General features: G+C 43.0%; 1 non-coding gene across 1 annotated transcript in view; it reads right to left on the bottom strand.

Moving 5' to 3' along the window:
* LOC102750267 (uncharacterized) overlaps positions 1–22,204 on the bottom strand; it is a 612,045-nt gene that overhangs the window by 536,865 nt on the left and 52,976 nt on the right. The window lies entirely within an intron of this gene.

Here is a 22,204-nt window from a genome sequence, read left to right as displayed (position 1 = left end):
ACTTTCTCTTTTAAATTTTGACTGTCTATGCCAGCGGTTTGAACAACACTGTTTGGGTATGATAATCTCTCTTTTTTAACTTCAGAAAATGTTTACACACCCACATGACAATAGTTGTTCTTTGAACACCTATTTTTAAAAATTCCCAAAGACCTGGGCCGCCTGGGTGGCTCAGTCTTTCAGCGTCTGCCTTCGGCTCAGGTCATGATCCCAGGGTCCTGGGATCGAGCCCCGCATCGGGCTCCCTGCTCGGCAGAGAGCCTGCTTCTGCCTCTCCCACTCCCCCTGCTTCTGTTCCTGCTCTCGCTGTCTCTCTCTGTGTCAAATAAATAAAATATTAAAAAAAAAAAAGTTCACAAAGACCAAAGGATAGCATGAAATCCTAGGCTTTTAAGTGGCTATGCATTTTGCAATCACAATATACATTTTTTTAAAGATTGATTGATTGATTCATCAGAGAGAGAGAGAGAGCACAAGCAGGGGAGCGGCAGGCAGAGGAGGAAGCAGACTCCCCGCTGAGCAAGGAGCCTGATGCGGAGCTCGATCCCGGGGATCATGACCTGAGCTGAAGGCAGATACTTAACCGACTCAGCCACCCAGGCGTCCCGCAGTCACAATATACATTTAAAAAATAAGTGTATGTACCTTCTGAGTTGTGTCTGAATCATCTTACAGATACAAGGATTTGTGATGCTTAGTATAACCCCCATAGATTATGAGGGAACCAAGGTCCATAGTTTGGGAACCGCTGGCCTATTTCATTTATGTACAAAGAATCATAGACCAAGGGACGATTGTCACTTCAGTCTTCAGGTTGGACTACAGCCCACAGTTAGACCCAATCCTTCTGGAGGACAAGAATATCCTCTAACCTGCCTTTGTACATCCATAATGCTAATAGACCAATCAATTAGGCATCATTAACTGAGCACTAACCACACGCAGGACACTGAACTTGACTCTGGGAGATACAAAGCATAAGATCCACTTCTTAGCCTTGAGATCTGACAGTCTGGTTATAAAGACGTGACAAACGTCTCTGTGAATGGATTAACAAATTGATGAATTAAGGCTCTGAGAGCAAGCAGCACTTTCATGGCTGAACTGAACAGGTCATAGGATTAATTATGCACGGAGCTGTACTGACACTAAGTGCAATGAAGACAGAAAAGAAGGAGTTGGTGTGTGCCAGTGAGCAGGACGGCTTTGTAGAGGAGAGCTTTGAGTGTGAAGTGAAAGGTGATCAGGACTTGGCTGCCTCCTTCAGCCCTGGAAGGTGCTCAGAGAAGAACTGAACGAATTAATGCGTAAGAAAAGTACTTTGGGTTATTTGTTCTTACACAGGTACAAAGTGAAACCCTCATTTAAAAAAAAAAAGAATAGGGGCGCCTGGGTGGCTCAGATGGTTAAGCATCTGCCTTCGGCTTGGGTCATGATCCCAGGGTCTTGGGATCGAGCCCCATGTCCTGCTCCTGGCTCCGCAGGGAGCCTGCTTCTCCCCCTGCCTCTCCCTCTGCTCGTGCTCTCTCTCTCTCTCTGTATCTCTGTGTCTCGAATGAATAAATAAAATCTTTAAAAAAAATAAATAAATATAAAAAAAAAGAATAACATTTACTCTGAAACACACAGGAGTCAATTTCTTGAAGGGAGCAGTAGATGAAGAGGAGAGGTATTTTCCTAGTTCCTTCCCAGAGTCCCTGAATCCCATAACTCTTAGAATGTTGTTGCTGGGATCCAGAAATCATTTAGGTCAACCTTTCATAGGTGAGAGTATTGAGGCTCCAACAGTGAAGTGACTTGCCCAGGATCATACAACCAGTTCTACCATAGTGTGACTGGACCTCTGGGAGCTGGACTTCAAGGTTAGTGTTCTTTCTACTCTATCTTACTACCCCTAAAATCCCCTCCCTTTAACTGAACTTGTCAAAACAACTTGTCTGGGGTCGCCTGGGTGGCTTAGTCGGTTAATCTTCTGCCTTTGGCTCAGGTCATGATTCCGGGGTCCTGGGATCAAGCCCCGTGTAGGGCTCCCTGCTCAGCGAGGAGCCTGCTTCTCCCTCTGCCTGCCGCTCCCCGCTGCTTGTTCTCTTTCTCTCTCTCTCTCTGTCAAATAAATAAAGTCTTTAAAAAAAAAAAAACAAAAAAAAAATCCAACTTGTCTAAAATAAGTGTGTCTGAGGCTTACCCTTCCCACCGCCTTCTTATTCTAATCACAATGCTAGACTGGCCCTTCTTCTCTTGCTATCTAAACATGCCCTAATTAGAAATCAGAAGCAACTCTTGGGCCCAGGCCAATGCTTCAAAGAGACTGTGTATTGGCACCCACTAAGCCAAAACCATCCTTGTAAAAGACAGACTGTTAATTACAGAACCCAAGCCATTGCTCTGTGGACTGTAGGGTTCTCGTGAGCCTGGGTGGGAGATCAGGTAGTTCTGGAGGGGCCCTCTTCACTGCCATTAGCTTTCACCCACAACAGAAAGCTGTCTCCCCTAGGATTCCACAAAGCAATCAGGTTGGGACCCTGCCAGGAAAGCTGCCACCCATCTGGTGAATATTTAGGCGCCCTGGGTGATCTGAAAAGTTGGTGGGTGGGCACTGGGATACACAGACATACGTGCCTTCAAGACAAAACAAATGCCTTCAAGAAATTACCCCCCCAATTGCTTAACCATCTGTGGACTGAAGTCAAGCTATTGGCTGAACCTGTTCCGTTGTGAAGCAACTGGCAAATTCTTTGTTAAGAGGTCTTGGCCTCTCCTGTGTACTGTTCTTATCTCACTGATAATTTTTTTCATCACTATCAAAGATTTCTGGGCTTTCATTGTTTCTCTTTCCTGACCTTCCCCAACAAAGCCTTGCTCTCGGAGCCTTAATTCATTAATCCATTCCCTCAACGGGCATCCATTGAGCCAGGTGGGTATAGTGTGGTCTCTACTTACATTGACCACTGTGTGACTCCCACCTCTGATTCTACTGCTCACTAGCTATGTGATTTGGGCAAGGCGCTTACTTTTCTGGTCTATCTCCTTGTACTTTTGGCCCCATCTCCTCACCAATAGAGCAAGGGGGTCACACGAAATGACTCCCTTTCCTTCTATCTGTGTGATTCAGGATCCAGTCAGGAGACAGAAACCACACATATTTAGAACAGGGAAAGTGCCCTATAAAGAATTATTAACTAATAACAGAGAACTAGTTACTGAGGGGTAAAGCGAACTCTGAAGAGTACTGGAATAGCACACAGAGGGAGCAGCCTGGGGCCTACCCTCGGGCTGAGGCAGAGTACCCGAGAAAGGGACGAGTTGGAGCGTCCCCACCCCCAAGGCTGAGTGTGTAGCTGTAATCCTGGCATGGAAATTCTCTGAGGTGTCACAGGCTGGGCGGGCAGGCAAGGAGTCCTCATCCACGGGGGCACCGGAGGAACTTGTTGAGAAACTGCCCCTGGGAGCGCTGCCGGTCTTGCTGGGAGGCCAGTGAGGGCCCTTGTGGAACTCCACAGAAGCTTCCCGTGGGGTGCCACGGAAACTTGCTCAAGGTGCGCGTGCCCCACCCTCTGTCCCCTGCCACGGGAGAGCCACAGGAGTAAGAAGAGAAGAAGACACATCAGAACCAAGGAGAGAAGTCCCTTTCTCTTTCTCTCTTGTGGTGTCCCTCCAGAACCTTCTACGGACAAAGCATAACATCATGCCATCAGGTAAAGAGAAATTGCTTCGGGTCCAGCTCCAGTACCACAGGCTGGGCAATGAAGGGCAGATTTGCAGATGAGAAGCAACAAACCCATAACTGGCACATTATCCTTCTATAACATATGATTCTTTGATTCATTCCATTTTAACATTAAAATGTGTGAAATAAGTAAATCATTTGTATTGTACCTAGCCTAGACATGATCTTAGCCCATTCTATGCTCTCCTCACCTCTATTCCTCAATAATTAATGAATTGCTTCAGAAAAAAGCAAAACAAAACAAAATAAAACAAAAAAAAACAGTCCTGGGTAGGAAGACCTTTGACCTTAAAACTTTAAGCATGCCATAATTATGTTTATATATGGTTATAAATATGTCTGTGTGTTATATACAACTCTATAAGTAGTAATTAGTTATTAGTCATAACTATGGCAAGGATGTAGGTACATCAGAGCTTCCAGGGGAATGGATCCAAATAGTCAGGGCCTTCAATATCCTTCCAAAGGACAGCAAATAACTCAGAAAAAATAAGATCAAGAGTGAAGTTAGTCTCAAGCCCAATGCCATGAAGAACCAGGTGAATGACAAAATGTGATAAAAGGTCATAGGGAGGAGAAACATCCACAGGCTGCAATGCTCAAGGAAAGATTTGTGATAGCACATCCTGATTTGAGAAGAATGTCGAGCAATGGGCAAAATTTGCGCAGAAGTGTAAAGGGAATGGGCCAAGATGTGGCTACAAGTCCCCTGCCCCCAAATTTGCTAATGTCTGAGCTGAACCAGCCAGTTGCCAGCAGGTATCATGCATACAGACTGATGCCAGGGAGATCAGCACGCGGGACCTCCAGGTCACTGGATCCCATATAGCCCCGTTGGAGGAAACATCCCCATTATTTAGAGAAACCCGTGGTTCTCACAGCAATGGGCTGAGCTTTGGCTAGGATAGAAGGTTCAGGGCTGTGATAATCACTTTTGCTCTGCACATTGTTTAACTGAAATACTGAAATGCCACAAAAGGAGAGCAAATACATGTCCCAAATAACTGTGATCAATTGTGCAAACACAGCCTTGCTGTGGTGGGTGCTTCGGGTCTATTTGCTCTCTCATGAGTGCAAATTGGGCAGAGGTGTGGCTCAGAAGTGTTCTGAGTGTTTGGACGAGCCGGGTTCTGTGTGAGGACAGCAGAAAGAAAGTGGCTGTTGACTTCTGTCACTGTCACTTGCATTTAATATTTACTGACACTTGGCCTCTGTGACCCGAGCGTTGGCTGACTTTCCTTCGAACTCTCTTTGCTGGCCAGTGTTTCTCCACTCATCCCCTAACAGCGGCCATTCCCCAGGTTCTTGCTAGGCTTGGATCACTCCACACACTTCCTGGACCTTCCTACCCATTCCTATGGCTCAGATCACCATTTATACATGCTGACAACATCTGAATTTTTACCTTCAGCTCCAGACCAGAATATCCTCTTTGCTGCTGGATGTGGATGCGTGATAGGCAATTCTAGCTCAACATATCCCAAGCTGAACAAACTTTCTTATCCCACAAAGCTGTTGCCACTCCTGCTTGCCCTCTTACTAAAAAGCAACATTATTTCACCCAGGTGTGCAAGTTAAAAATGAGGAAGTCATTTGTATCTTTCCATTCTTCCTCCCCTCCCCCCGCCAAACATCCACCTCAGTCATCAAAGGCTATTGATGATCCTCCAAAAATCTTTAAATTCACCTCCTAGCTTGCACCGCACTCCAGTCCATGGACCAGAACCTCCAGTCTGGACTCCCACAACTTTTTGACTAGTTTTTAACCATGCAAATATTTTACTCATTAAAAAACTAAATTAGAGGGGCGCCTGAGTGGCTCAGTCGGTTGAGCGACTGCCTTCGGCTCAGGTCATGATCCTGGAGTCCCTGGATCGAGTCCCGCATCGGGCTCCCTGCTCGGCGGGGAGTCTGCTTCTCCCTCTGACCCTCCCCCTCTCATGTGCTCTCTCTCTCTCTCTCTCATTCTGTCTCAAATAAATAAATAAAATCTTTAAAAAAAAAAAAACTAAATTAGAAAGAATCATGTCAGACCTAAGTGGAGGGAACATCCCTCTGAGTTGGTTTTAGTTTGCTTCTGCCCCGGGTGGAAAGTGGCTTAAGGACAATTTCCATGCCAGTTTCTTGGCTCCAAGGTGCCTGGTTCATGCAATTAATAGAGTTTCAAACCTCCAAATGGTGTGGGGCCAGGCATGAAGTTAAAGATCCTTATTGGGGTGCCTGAGGTGGCTCAGTCGGTTAAGCGTCTGCCTTTGGCTCGGGTCCTGGTCTCGGGGTCCTGGGTTGGATCCCACATCAGGCTTCCTGCTCAGCGGGGAGTCTGCTTCTCCCTCTCCCTCAGCCCCCCACCCCACTTGTGCTCTCTCTCTCCTGTTCTCTGTCAAATAAATAAATAAAATCTTATGATCTCCCTCATATGTGGAATTTAAGAAACAAAACAGAGGATCATAGGGAAAGAGAGGGAAAAATAAAACAAGACGAAATCAGAAAGGGAGACAAACCATAAGGGACTCTTAATCATAGAAAATAAACTGAGGGTCGCTGGAGGGGAGCGAGGTGGGGGAATGGGGTAACTGGGTGATGGGCATTAAGGAGGGCACATGATGTAATGAGCATTGGGTGTTATATAAGACTGATGAATCACTGACCTCTACCTCTGAAACCAATAATACACTATATGTTAATTAAGTGAATTTAAATAAAAATAAATTAAAAATATAAATAAATAAAATCTTAAAAAAAAAAAAAAGATCCTACTGGAACTACTTTTTCTCCACCTGACGTGCATTTTTTCCCAACAATATTTGCTGGGTAGCATACCACGCACCATTATTTGTCATCACAGGAAAGGTTAGCAAAATTGGAAAATCTTTAATTTTGTAAAATAAAGTGTAACCTCATCATCTGGTTGGATTTTGGAGTGACACCATGGTCGCCCTTTATGTCAGTACCAAGTATTGTAAGGATTCCACTATCTAAAGTTGCTGTTTTATAAGAGTAGTCTCATTGATGTTATCTTGAATCACATAAATTGCAGTATGGAGCGATACACCGAAATCATACGAGAAGCTGGGGCACTTCCGTCAGCCCGTCTGCACTTGGGAGAGTCTGCTATTCCCTCAGGGCCTGGGCCTCTGACAAACAGAATATAGGAGAAATCACCAGCGTCAGTCCACATATTAAATATCAATAAGGCCTATTTCCTTTTTTAAAGAAAAATCACATAGAAATAGAATTTGAATATTTTCTTCTCTTTCCTCAAAGGATGATCTCGTGCACTCTAAGGGGGTCTCCGAGGACCATTGTTTATTAGGAGGATGTTATACATTGAACTGTGTCCCCCCCCCCAAAAAAAGATATGTTCGAGTCCCAACCCCTGGCGCTTGTGAATGTGACCATGTTTGGAAAGAGGTCCATGGCAGATGCAGTTAGATAAAATTAAGATGAGGTCACACCGGAGCAGGTGGGCCCTTAATCTGATATGGCTGGTATCCTTACACGAGGAGAAGACGCTCAGGAAAAAAGACAATGTGGAGACTCACAGGGAGATGGCCGCGTGATAAGGGAAGCAGAGATTAGAGTGATGCGTCCATGAGCCAAGAATTGCCATCAAATGCTGGAAGCTAGAAGAAGCAAGGAAGGAGTCTCCCTTACAGGTTTCAGGGGAGCACGGCTCTGCTGACACCTTGATTTTGAACTTCTGGCCTCCTGAACTGTGAGACAGTATATTTCTGTTGTTTCCAGCCACAAAGCTTGTGGTCCTCGTTATAGCAGTCCTAGGGAACGAATACAAAAAGGGGATTCGGGGAATGATTGGAGAAAGTTCAGAGAGGTGACAGGAATACCAGTCGGGCGAGGTGACCCAGAAACCTGGATAGGTGAGGGCTCAGGCAGGAGGGTGGCTCCACGGTTTCCAGTGCATTCCTGGAAACAGGAGGATGTGAGCAAATGTATAGGAATGTGCACGCTGAGGGATGGGAGCAGGGAGAGGACGTGCGTCTGCTCCAAGGGGCGGAAGCATTTAGGGAGCAGAGGAAAGTGCACCTGTATGAGTGGGTGGCAAGGATGTAAAGAGCCCTGGATGCCCATTCTTTCTGCTCTCTTGGCCTTCTCTCTTCTCACATCCAGATTTCTTTGGCTGCTTTCTGGTTGTTGCAACCCTGTCCGAATTGCATTCTTTAAGATTTGCCTGTGACACACATCTGGGCTTCCAGGCGCCCTCCGTGTCCGTTCCCACCCAGGACCAGTCACATTCTCTCTGCCTCAGATGCCCAAAATTCTACCACATTTGAGTCACCACCTTAGGGCCCTATTTATAAAGGTGTCCTAAGTTCTTGCACTTCTATTTTATGGCATCCCAAGCAGCTGTCCGAAAGACTGACGCGGTCAAATAAAAAAGCAAGGTGCAGAAAAGTTTGTCTTGGGACACTTCCATTTTATATAGAAAAGTTGTCTCCGCAGAGCTACGTTATGCATAACCTGTTAGATCAGACGTAAGAGAGGACAAGGAAGATAAACACCCTGCTCCCAGAGCAGGAGCCCTATTTCTCTCGAAAGGGTCAGATATTATCTGCTAAGCCCAAAGAAGAGATTTCCCCTATAGCAGCTCAAATGAAAGAATAGGTTTGCTCACGTATTCATTCATTAAACAAATATTAATTAAGCACCCACTTCTCGCCCGGTGTTAAGGGCTGGGAATATAGTGAAGGACAAAAGTGAAATAGTTTCTGTTCTTGTAGAGATCACAGGCTTTTGAGGAATTTAAGCCTTTCTAATGCAATGTGATAAATATCAAAAGGAAAACCGTATAAGGTTTGCATTACAAATGTTGCTGATCTGTGTGTCAGTCACTTGATGTGATAGGCAGAATAATGACTTGCAGGGATGACCGCGTCTTAATCCCCAGAACCTGTGAATATGTTACAAAGCTAAAGGGTCTTTGCAGATGCGATTAAATTAAGAGCCTTGAGATGAAGCTGTTATCCTGGATAGTTGGGGGCAGGGGTGGGGCATTGTAATTACACGCCTCCTTACAATCAGAGAGTGTCTCCCAGTTGATTTCAGAGTGAAAGGGAGATGTGGGTGTGGAAGAATGGTCTGAGAGATGCAGTGATGCTGGTTTGAAGATGGAGGAAGGGGCCACCAACCGAGCAATGAGGGCAGCCTCCAGGAGCTGGGAAAAGCGAAGAAACGAACACTCTGTGGACACCTTGATTTTAGCCCCGTGAGACCTGCATCAGACGTCGAATTCACAGAGCTGTATTATTTTAAACCACTAAATCTGTGGTAATTTGTGATCGCAGCAATAGTAAACCAATATATTGGGTTAGCCTATGGGCACACAGAGTTGAATAAAACAAGGTCCCTATCTTCAAGAAACTTACAATTTATTGGGGGAGAGAAACATGTGAACAGAATAATAAAAGTGCTAAAACTGACGTGTATACATGGAGCCATGGACATAGAATTTATTTGGAAACTTAATCTCTCCAATTTCAGAAAAACTTCTCTTCATCTTATTTGCTCCACCAGCTACTCCCCATTTCGTCACTCCTCCTTGCACCGAAACCCCTTGCAGGAATTGTCTATTCCAATTTTCCTGTTTCCTCCTAAATTCACTGCAGCCAGGCCTTTGTACCCACCACCCCATCCACGACTTGCTAAATCCAGTGGTAGAGGCGCCTGGGTGGCTCAGATTGTTGGGCATCTGCCTTGGACTCAGGTCATGATCCCAGGGTCCTGGGATCGAATCCTGCATCAGGCTCCCAGCTCAGCGGGGAGTCTGCTTCTCCCCCTCCCTCTGCCTCTCCCTCTGTTCATGCTCTGTCTCTCTCTCAAATGAATAAATAAAATCTTAAAAAATAATCAATCAATCGGGGAAATCGGAGGGGTAGACGAACCATGAGAGACGATGGACTCTGAAAAACAAACTGAGGGTTCTAGAGGGGAGGGGGGTGGGAGGATGGGTTAGCCTGGTGATGGGTATTGAGGAGGGCACATTCTGCATGGAGCACTGGGTGTTATGCACAAACAATGAATCATGGAACAGTACACCAAAAACTAATGATGTAATGTATGGGGATTAACATAAGAATAAAAAAAAAATAATCAATCAATCAGTTTTCAGTCCCTAGTGGTGGGACAAGTTAACAGCACTGACCGGGCTGACCACGCCCTCCTCCTGGATACACTTGTGACATTTGGTTCACTGGACTCCACGCCCTTTTGGTTTTTCTCCTTCTTCACTGGATGTCACTTCTCCATATCTGTCTCCTTTGTTCCTTATCTTCTCCCAACCTGTTTGCCTTGGAGTGTCCTAGAGTGTCCTTAGCCTTCTTTTCTTTATCTGCATTTCCTTCTTTGGTGACCTCACACAGTGTCACACTAACTATGTGCTGACGACCGCCAAGTTTATCTCTCCATCCCAGAGCTCTCTCCTGGACTCCAGGTTCATCCAGCCTCCTACCTGCCATCTCCACTTGGATATGTAATAGACATCTCATATTAAACATGCCCAACACGGACCCCCTGATTTTCCTTAATGCCCACCCCCACAACCTGCTTCATCCACAGCCTTCCTCCTCTCAGTATACAATTTCCGGGGGCGAAGATTCATAACTGACTCTCTTCCATGTCATCTCAATCCACCAGAATTTTTATTGGTTCAACCTTCAAAATATATCCAGAATTGGGAATCCTGGGTGGCTCAGTTGGTTGGGCGTCTGCCTTCGGCTCAGGTCAAGATCCCAGGGTCTTGGGATTGAGTCCGCATTGGGCTCCTTGCTCAGCGGGGAGTCAGCTTCTCCTTCTGCCTCTACCTGCCGCTCCCCCTGCTTATGCTCTCTCTCTCTCTGATAAATAAATAAAATCTTTTTTTTTTTTTTTTTTTAAGATATATCCAGAATTGGATCACTTCTCTGCTGCTACTACCCTGGTCTGGTTACCATTGCCTCTTGCCTGGACCACTGCAAAACCATGGTATCAGTTCCCATATCCCTCTGAAGAGCCATAAGCCCTCATTAATATCCTAGCAGGCACTACGTGACCTAGATCCCCGCTCTACCTCCCATCCCTCAGGCCATCTCTATCTGTCGACCTTTATTTCGTTCTGTTCTGGCCACACTGGCATTTTTCACTTCCGGATCTTTGTCCTTTAGGAACAAAGATCAAGGAGTCCAAACTGTGTCTGGCACTTACGAGGCACCCAGTAAATATTTAATGTATGAACAAATGAATGTTCTTAATCACAAACTCTCATGTTGCTTGATTCTCCCTGTTTTTAATGATGCTCTTTTTACCACTTCACTTGTTTTATGAGATATTTATCTAGAATCTCAATTTTGGACAGCATTTACTAGACTTTTGAATGTTTTGGTTTTTGATTTAGTATGCAGTGCTCCTACAATACTAGGAACATTGACATTAAAAACAAAAAACAAAACAAAACCTCTATACGGAACATATCTGAAAGTTGATTCTACCTAAGTGTCTTGTTTCCACCCGGCACTCTAAACCATGCTTGTCCTGACTTGAATGAGAAATGAAATTGGAAAGACATAATTCTGAAAGTTCACATGACAGTCACCCATGAGTTTATAAATGCTTCACTTTCATGACTATTCATATTCTTAAACCTGAAATCAGAAGGTCAATGAATCCTTTGTTTAAAATGGCATTAAGCTAAATCTCTTCTTTCATTCAGAAAACTCAGTCACTTACATTATCCAATAAATCAACACTGACTTCTTGGGCCCTTCCTTGCTTGAAGAAGTCATATAACTACTGCTTGAGAACATAGGCTTGCAATTCCATAGGCATGTTGAAACACAGGAAGTGACCACTCTGAATCTCCAGATGTGATTATGTCTTATTCACTTGATCCTTTCAATATTTTGGAAAAAGAGAAGATACGAACAAAACGCAAAGACTAAAACAAGATGGTCTGTTTCACCTGTTCCTAACCCTGATACCAAAAATACATTAGAGTCAGCATAATTCAAGGAGTTCCCTTTTTATTTCATTTACTTGGCTCATAGGAGGGGGGCTATAATCTCAGACCAACTGACGCTCTGAGATCTCAACATTATCCTTGCTAGACCTACCTGAGGGAACATGAGTTCTGATGGTCCTAGAAGGACTCATACTAGCTGCTCTCAGCGGAGGGCTGGAGCCACCTCACGCGAGCTGACTGGTCAATTTCAGAGGAGTTTTCCTGAGCCAGTTGAGGTCACATTGCTGTCTCTCCATGGAGAGAGCATTTATGTGTGGAAATTGGCAGTTACATAAACCAGGGTTTCCCCCACTGACCACCACCAAAAAGTCAGCTACTATGAAACATTTTACCAGTACACCACTGGTTGAATCTGTTTTTCAACAGACTTTGTTGTGTCAACAGGGATTTCTAAATTCCCATTTTTTAGTTTTGGACTTTTTCCCTGAAGTATTTTAACTTTCTATAGCCAATCATTTACAGGTCATTTTATTTAAGTCTTGGCTTTATAGTTGGTTTTTTTCCCTCTGAGCAAATTATTATTTTTTTTTAAAGATTTTATTTATTTATTTGAGAGAGAGAATGAGAAAGAGAGAGCACATGAGAGGGGAGAGGGTCAGAGGGAGAAGCAGACTCCCTGCTGAGCAGGAAGCCTGGTGCTGGGCTCGATCCCAGGACTCCAGGATCATGACCTGAGCCGAAGGCAGTCGCTTAACCAACTGAGCCACCCAGGCACCCTTCTCTGAGCAAATTGTTTACAAGTGTGAATTCCTTATTAGGCTTTGGTTTTACATTTGTTTACACAATTCCATCTATAACTACATGGCATGATTATAATTGCTGACTCTCCTGCCTCTTCTCTAATATTGATATAATTTAGCCTATGTAAGCTTCAGCATCATCATTCATAAAACTGGATTAATGGTGCATACTGCTCGTTTACTGGCAGTAGTAAAAGAAGTAAAAGTAATAACACATGTAAAGAACTCTGCACAGTGCTTGGCACGTGGTAATATCTCAAAAACTTTTAGTTATCGTGTTATCACGGTGGTAGCAGGACATTGTGCTATGGGGCGCATACCCACACACAAGGGTGAGATGTGGTGCTTTGGTGAACAATATTTAGATCAATCCCTCTATAGCTTAGGAACACAAATTAACCAATGTTTGCTACTTGGTAGTTTAGATATTGGGGGTCCCTATGTAAGCTGATCACCTTGCTGGTAGAAAGACATCAGTTGAGAAATTATCATCCTACTCTCAGAATCACATGGGGGATTCCGTAGATCAGCAGACCAAGTTGATATTTCAGAGCTGTAAGACTGAAAAATATTGGCTACTTTATGCCTTCTTCTTCTCCTCAAACATTCAAAAGCCCTGTTTCCTGATTGCCCATCTTCCTTTTAACCGATGATCATAATTCGTGAGCAAACAGAAGCAATCCAGTTGAGACCTCTTTCTTTGCCTTCCACTAACGATGCCAACCTATGTGCATCTGACCCTGTATTTTTTGCCTTCACTCATGTTACTACAGAAGACGTGTCCAACCTCCTAGCTAAAGGATCACACCCCTTTTCACCTTCTTTTTTTTTAAGATTTTATTTATTTATTTGACAGAGAGAGACACAGCGAGAGAGGGAACACAAGCAGGGGGAGTGGGAGAGGGAGAAGCAGGCTTCCCACGGAGCAGGGAGCCCGATGCGGGGCTCGATCCCATGATCCTGGGACCATGACCTGAGCCGAAGGCAGACGCTTAACGACTGAGCCACCCAGGCGCCCCCCTTTTCACCTTCTTAAGGGTCTAACTCCTATACATGTCCCTCTTCTCTGTTTCCTCAGTCCTTCCCCTGGACTGGCTCATTCTCCTTCCAGCCTACAAAAAAGTTTTAGTAGCTCCCACCTCTACTCTCCCAGCCTCTACTGATCTCACCTCTTTCCAGCTACTCTCCCCATTTCTCTGCTCCCCTTCACACCACATTGGTCATAGTCTCCCCCTCATTCCATCCATTCTCTTTGAGTCCAGTTTACTCAGCCTTCTCTCCCCCAAACTGATGGAAGCTGTTTTGTCATTAGCAGCATCCATGATGCCAAACCCAATGGTCGCTCATCTGTTTTCATGCTTTCCATCTTTTAGCGGTATTCAGCAGGGCTGGCTGTTGAAAAACCACCCTCCCCTGGCTGTTGCAGCATCACGCTCTGGGTTTCTGGCTGCCTTCCAGCCATTTCTTCTCCATCTCTTATGCACTGCCTTCTCTGCTTGCTTTCTAAATGTTGCAGGACCCACATCTTGGCCTTGGCCTTCTTCTTCCATAATAGATGTCATCTGGTCCCATGGCCTCAAGCTCCATGTACTTGCCCATGATTCCCAAGGTTGTGTTTCTAGCCCCATCTCTCCAATGAGTTTCACTCTTGCTGTTTAGGCCGCCTATGTAGTATCTCCCTTCTTGGCTCCTCAATGGGCAGCTCCAACCAGCTGACCAAAATAGAACCCCTGGCTTTCCCTTCAAAACATGGCTCCCAGTGTCATCCCCATTCAGTAAACAGTATCTTCACCCATCTAGTTGCTTGATGTCTCCCTCTCCCTATCCAGTCTACCAGCAAGTCGTCTTCATTTCTAGTCTGTATCCCAATCCTGTTTATGCCCTCCTGCTTTTCCTCTTAGTCAGTTATGATCAATTCTTTCCCTAGAAGCAGGAAGATTTTTTTCAGTATATAAGTAAGATCCATCATCCCCTGCCTAATTAGCTTCCTATTAGAAAAACTTAATTAGCTTCCTGTAAGAAAACAATCCAAAACCCTTACTTTGGCCTGCAATTTCTACTCATGTTGGCCCCAGGCTGCCTCTCCACACTGGTGTGGCTCATATTCTTCTCCCACTATGCTTCAGCCACCCTGGCCTTCCTTACCCTCCTGTAACATTGCCAAGCTGGACTGCCCCTAGGGCTTTTGCATTTGCTCTTTCGTCTGCCTGGCATGTTCTGCTTCCACATCTAAACTTGGCAGGCTCCTTTCTGTCATTCTGACCTTAGCTCAGTCACTTCTCCAGCAAGAACTTCCTTGAGCACCCAGTCTACAGTAGCTTGTTCTCTAGCATGTTCCTTATGTCCACTATCTGCATTTATCTTGCTTACGTATGTTTACTTTGTCTCCTTCCCGCCACTCTTGCTGGAATCCAGCTCCATGAGAGCAAGCAGGTGCTTTGTCTGTCTCGTTACCCGCCGTTTCCCCCAAGGCTGCCTCACACATCACCTGTGACTAACCTGCGACTGCTGTGTGACTGAATAAACATTCTGGACACCCACAAAGGCATTTCTAAATACTACAATAGTAAGTATAGTTGAGGAGCCAGTCTGCTACATTGCTCACTGCCCTACATAGAAAGCCACACCCATGTGAGAAATTTATTGTAGAATGCAACATCAGGAAAACTTTGCCTTGATGGAGAACTTGCTGTGCCTTTTCCTTTTCCAGTATTAGAGCTGTTACTGATTGTTCCCTGCTTTGTTTTGCCCTGGCTTTTAGGAAGCTGAAAGCCAAATTTCAGACTCAAGGACAGCAATAATAGTTGTTTTAATAGTAAACAAAAATTCTCCCTTCCTCAGATTCATTTCCTACTTTTGTTATGGGAAGTATGGTAATGACATTTGTTGTAATTCACTTCAATTTCTTTCTGGAGAGGTGTGATTTAAACAAAAGCACGTTAAAGCCTTAACATTTCTGCATAGGCTGGATAGCGTTGACCAGGATAAGGCGCGGTAGTGAATGGGGGCTTTCTGGCTTTAAGTCTTTTTTTAAATTTAATTTTATTTAAATTCAATTAATGAACAAATAGTGTATTATTAGTTTCAGAGGTAGAATTCATGTAACACCCAGTGCTCATGACATCGCATGCCCTCCTTAACGTCCATCACCCAGTTACCCCATCCCCCCATCCACTTCCCCTGCAGCAACCCTCAGTTTGTTTCCTATGATTAAGAGTCTCTTATGGTTTGTCTCCCTCTCTGATTTCATCTTATTTTTATTTTCCCCTCCCTTCCCCTATGCTCCTCTGTTTTGTTTCTTAAATTCCACAGATGAGTGAAATCATACGGTAATTGTCTTTCTTTGGTTGACTTATTTCGCTTAGCATAATATCCTCTAGTTCCACCCACGTCATTGCAAATGGTAAGATTTCATTTTTTTTTTTTTGATGGCTGAGTAGTATTCCGTCATACCCAATGTTTATAGCAGCAATATCCACAATAGCCAAGCTACGGAAAGAGCCTCGTCTATCGACAGATGACTGGCTATAAGTGTTGATGTGGGAGTGTGAGCAGATGATCTGCTGTGATTCATATTTGGAAATTCCCCAAGATTACTTCGGTTGGGGTTTACTTGCCTAATAAGAGCCCAGCCCTGTGGATGTTAGGGCTTTCAGGCTTATTTGCATTTGTTGGCCTGATGAGTGTCACTTCAGAGTTATAAGCTAAGAAGTTGATGGATCTTGGGAGTTTATTATTCTCTCAGAGCTCCATGGCTCAGTAGTGGAAGAAACATGCCTTTTAGCTTAGCTTTTAAATGCTGTGCCTTGATCTTTGGCGAATTCATGGACCACACCCTCTAAGGTTCAAAGGAACTATTCTTAATTGTTGTTTAGGTTAGGGACGGTTTTGAAGTTTGTGAAGCATAATACATACATGCTTCTCCCTAGCATGGTAGAATTAAAACGTAACTCTTTTGAAGTCCGGAATGTGTTGGTATTTTAGTTTATTAGTTATTTTATGTCTTTTGCTTGTGGCAACAGCATTCATAAAACAGCAATAAGAAAAGCATACATTGATCAATTATTACTGAAGATCTTTTGATAATTGTTATAAACCAGTATAGATGATGTAAAGAACATATATGTGGCTTATCCATGAGGGCAGAATAGTGGACAAATCTCTCAGAATAAAGTATGCTTTTAAAACAGCCCTAATGGCTTATATCGATGTGGAATAATGATGTTGTGTGCAAGAATCATATCTTAATTAAAAATTTTCTCTCAAATCAGCATTGTAATTAAATATTACTTGCCAATTTGATACAAATTATATTTTCATTTTTATGATAATTTAAACATTGATGCAAGTAGTTTTAAAGAAGGGGCACGCAGGAAAATTTTTTCGCCAGCTACTGTTTTTCAGAAAGCAAAAGTCTGAGTCTTATGGTAACCAAATCCATCCATCCATCCATCCATCCACCCATAAATCCTTTATGGTATTGTGCAAGGAACTAATTTTTAAGATTAACCTTTAAAAGGCACATTTTATCTATACTTTATGGATTTAATTTTCACATAAAAATCAGCACTTACATAAAGATATATTAAATTGTAAAGATATTTTATGAAATAATTCCAAATGGTACATTAAAATATATAATATACAATATTATATAACATAAAACATAATATATATAATAACCCGTGTTTACATACAACTTTGTTAGAACATCTACATATCCAGTATGTTGCCTATAGCCTTCCTTTTGTCATAATTTAAACCACTATAGTCAACAGTAATTTTAATTTAAGCGATAATATGATCATTGTTAAATGTGCATCATAGGGGTGCCTGGGTGGCTCAGTTGGTTGGGTGTCTGCCTTTGGCTCAGGTCATGATCTCAGGGTCCTGGGATTGATCCCGCCTGGCTCTGCTCAGCGGGGAGTCTGCTTCTCCCTCTGCCCCTGCCCTCTGCTTGTGTGTGCTGTCTCTCTCTCTCTCTTTCTCTCTCTCTGTCAAATAAAAAAATGGAATCTTAAAAAATAAGGTGCATCATAAATCTCGGGTCATTTACCAAGTACATTTGAACATGAGATTTACCTTGACTTATCTTGTCTGCAATGTTCTTTAATCAGGATGAGTAGCAAAGATTGGCATGTAGTAACTGGTGGTATACTAGTCACGTAATTTACCAGTAATTTAGTTATTCAATGAAGAGTATTTACTAATACCTTGCCAGAAATTTAAAAGTCCCCCTGGAGATCTGGAAGGGGAAATTATAAGGAGGACAAGTAAAACTTTCATTTAAACTCTATGGAGATCTTCTTTATTTGCCATATTTTCAACTCAAAAGCAAGAAGCTTATCTACTCTACTTATTCAGGAGTGCTGGAATCTTGGGAGTCTTTTGGCTCATTGTGCATATCCTGGTATCCTAGCTAAGATAAGAAAACTCCAAGGTCCAGGAAAGTTTACTATGGAGTCAGACAATTACTGATCCCTGAACCAAATTCCTTACATTTATCTGGGCTCCAGGATGAGTAAGACAATTTTAAAAGAGGCAATCAAGAGCCTCTGCCGTTGACCCATGCACATGCAGGGCCGTCGATCTCATTAACGTGAAGCCAACAGTATTTCTAGAGTTCATGTAATCAAGACTTGATAACGAAAGTTCATTTTCAGCAAATGAAACAGGTTGGTCTTTTTTTTTTTTTTTTTAATATATATTAAACCTGAATTCAAAGAACTAACTGAGTATTCCAACTGCTTTTAGGTGTAAGCTCAATTATGGAGAGGAAGTTCCTGACCATGTCCCTCCCTGCTTTTTGCTCTCTCTTTCAGTATTGAAACCAATGACACACTTGGCGTGTCATAGGTGGAAGGCAGTCTGTAAATGCCACAGAGGACAGAGAGAGAGAGATGGAAAGCAGCCCTCCTTGGGAGATAGCTAGCAGGCTTAAGATTGCTAGACTGGAGCACAAAACAACACTCCATGGGAGAAATTAGAGAAGGTTCTTTAAGAGGGATTGACATCCCTAGAAGTTTTTAAGCTGAGTAACGAAGAAAACGCACACAAGTGTCTATGGTGCAGAAGCTATCCCTTCTTCCCACTTTTCTTCTTCCCACTCTAGTTTTCTAGGATGGAGTCATCGGAGAGCTCACTAGAAATGCAGATGGTTTTTAAATGAGTGCCAAAGATGACCTATTTATTTTTTAAAAGCTCTTATGCAATGCGTTTTAGTTTTGAATGTGGCAAGAGACCAGGGTGTGAGAACTGCCTGAGGCCCCGCATTCCTGGTGCTGAAGTAGGAGTTGCGGCTGGGGGTGCCCTTCCTCGTGACCCCGCGGCCACACGTGGCTCTGGCAGTTATTGCCCTGGCATCTGAGCTGGGAGACAATTGTTCCCTCCAAGGACTTACTGACGGGCTTTGTTGGCCAGGTTCCCTAAGCGACCAGGAGCAGCCGGAAGCTCTACAAATGAAGAGGGAAGTCATTGGACGCGAAGTTCATAACCGGGGCTTGTCTGGAAGATCTTCCTGTTTCAAAAGGGATCTTTTTATGTGTACGTTTCTGATTTTGTGTGTCAGTTCTTTATTCTTCTTCTAAGGAATGGTCTTTGTCATCTTGTTGCCATTATCATCAGATTATTATCAGTGAGCATCTCCCGACTGTACTCTCTTACCTGCTCTGGCTGGTCCCCTGGGTATCCTCTTTCCCCTGGCTTTCCTTCTCACCTGTGTGCACGCACTGAAGCTCCGTCCAACCTCGGGTACCATCTCTTCAAGAAAACTTATTTCCTGCTCTTTTCCTTCCCTGCATACCATCCGTATCTGCCATCCTACTCTACAGGTCCGTGAGTAGTCGTTCTTCAATTGAGCTTTGTTGCCCAGTCTAGAACACAAGTTCCCTGACAACAGGGGCCGAGGGATAGAGGTGGTAAGGAGACTAACTTTGCCCTTTTGTATTATTTGAGGTTTCTTTACATTGTGCATGTATAACCTATTAAAATAATTGTTAAAATTTCATTTCTTCCTTGTTTTATAAATTATAATACAGAAGCAAAACAAAAACTTTCATACAGATTCAGTATGGTAACAAATAAAAATCCATGTAGGTTTGATAAGTGCCTTTTGCTCTGCAGGGAAGATAAAAATAAACGATGGTGATAATAGTTAACAAAACCAAACCAAACCTGTCTGGCTGAATGCTAATAATAGTGACTTTACTTCATGTGGGGGGCTTCCAGATCAATATAAAAAGCCCTACTCCATATTCAAACCACTGCTATTTACTTAGCTGTTCTCAAATGGGAATAAGCAGACATCAGCTATCAGGTTTCTAGCCTGGAAAAAATCCATAAAGGCCACTGGACACAGACACCATGGGGACATCATGCAGACAGTTCATAAAAATAACTTGCCCAACATTTTTGGAAACTGATGCAAGCTGGACTTGTGGCTCTGTCTGTTTCCTTGACTTTATGCAATAACAACAGAAAAGAAGCCAGTTACCAGGGCTATGAGAACTTGGATGCTACAGAAGACAGCCAGTACTCACAACAGGGGGAGTACCAGTCCTGCATCACATGAATACACGGAACAAACAACCATAATTCACTTGAAAAGAATACATCAATTCGCTCAGAAATATTTATTGAGCACTTACTATATGTCAAGGATTGAAGGGAATTCAAACATATATCGGTTATTCCTGGTTTTAAGGAGTTTGAAGTCTAGTAGTGAAATAATGCTTGTTCAGAACTTACGTATTAGTATCCTATGAGATTTACAGTTGAGCCATTTGGAAGATGGAGACATCACTTTCAGTGGAGTGATCAGAGAAGGCTCTATTAGAAAGGAGGGCACTTGGAACAGATTTATGATTAAAGAGACCTTTTATTAAGCTATAACATACACACATAAAAGTGTACATATAAAGACTATAGGCTAACTGAATTTTCACAAACTGAACACACTGGTTCCATAACCAGCACTCTAGTTATGTAACCAGATGGACTAGTACAGTACTCCGGAAGCCCTCTTCCAATCCTTCCTGGAGGGAGTAGGATTTTGTTAGATGAATGTAGGTAGAAAATGACTGGAGGAGGCCTCATAAAGATGTGGAAATTGAAAGGCATGACCCATGTTTGAGGAATGGCTGGAAGAGTAATTTGTTTGGATTGCCAGCTGGAGAACAGGTTTGGGTCCATGTTGTAGAGCCTTAAATGCCAAGTAAAGGAGTTAGATTTTATTCATTAACTGCTGAAAGTTTTTGAGCAAGGGAGGAATATTTTGTAAGACTTTTGATGATGACTGGTAATTTACTGGTGATGGGAAAGGTGAGACTGAAGGTTGGGTGACTGGTTGGGAAACTTCTATAATATCCAGATATGGGATAATTTTGGCTCTGCAGTGGTAGGTGAGGACAGAGACACAACTGTCCACAGACATTATAAGCAGCCACCAAAACCTGAAGGGCTGTGGATCTTGAGGAAGGAGGAGGGGTCAAGAAAATTTCCTTCCATAGAACTAATCAAGACAAAATTTAATAATTTTCTCAGGTAGTTCATTGTTATTTACTTTTTTGTTAAGGGCTAACACAGTCTTTGAATGCTGCCTCTCCGAGAAAGCTCTGAAAAAAATTTTTTTACAGTATGTATTTATTTATTTATCCATTTTGGAGAGAGAGAGAGAGAGAGAGCTAACACAGTAGGGGGAGGGGCAGACAGAGAGGGAGAGAAGTAGACTCCCTGCTAAGCACAGAGCCCCACACTGGCCTGGATCCCACAACCCCGAGATCACAACCCAAAGGGAAATTAAGAGTCGGTCGGTCATTTAACTGACTGAGCCACCCAGGCGCCCCATTTACAGTTAATTAAATAAAACCTTGAGTTACTCTAAGGAAACTCCAAAGAAAGCAACTGACCTTTCAAAGAGAATCCATTGTTAGAAACATGGACTGTTTGTCTTTTCAAATGGGTGCATGCTAGAATAAATATTTTGCTGTGAAAAACTGACTCCAGCCAAGAGTTTTGAAGACATAATGTTAAAAGCAAATTATTGGGTGTTGCTCATCAGCCTGTTTCTTCATCCTTCCTTTAAATGATTCTCATTAATCCCAATTTCTGGGCAGGATGAATTAACTAATTAGCTTTAATGTATTTCTACAGAAAATGAAAAAATTTCTTGAAGAAAAGGCCATGATATGTTTTCCTTTGACAACTTTTTATATCACTTTGGCTATGTGGGTCATTTTTAAAAAAAGATAAGTTAAAGTATCAAATTAGGCTTTGCTTCTTCCATCAGGTCATCTTCGAAACCCTTAGACTGGAGAACTTGGCTATCTATGTTGCCTCCTAGCAACTGAGGCAAACTCTGCATACTTCAGTGGTATTACCTGTTTTATTGTTTGTCTTACACACTAGATCGTAAGCTTCCTGGATGCAATGGTTATCATTTTTCCTCTGGTAACTAGCATTGTATAGTACTCCTTAAACATATGTGTAGGTGGAACAAATGAATGAATGGATTGGATTGTCTATTTCGAAGAGTTGTGATGATTAAACAAAATGAGATGATGTCTGTACAGACTGCTGTTAAAGACATCTAATAGATATTAGTTAAATATTCTTTTGGGGGGGAGGGCAATTATAGCTAAGAACCAAGAAACGTATTACTATCCGAGTTAATTTATAAACTTTTAGCTAAAATAATATTATTGAAAGCCTAGATTCTCATTGAGCCAC

Source organism: Leptonychotes weddellii, chromosome 9 (genome assembly GCF_054177405.1).
Source record: "Leptonychotes weddellii isolate Sample4059 chromosome 9, ASM5417740v2, whole genome shotgun sequence".
In the NCBI taxonomy this organism is placed as follows: Eukaryota; Metazoa; Chordata; class Mammalia; order Carnivora; family Phocidae; genus Leptonychotes; species Leptonychotes weddellii.
Note: the sequence above shows the minus strand (reverse complement) of the source record. Positions and strands in the feature narration are given on the sequence as shown.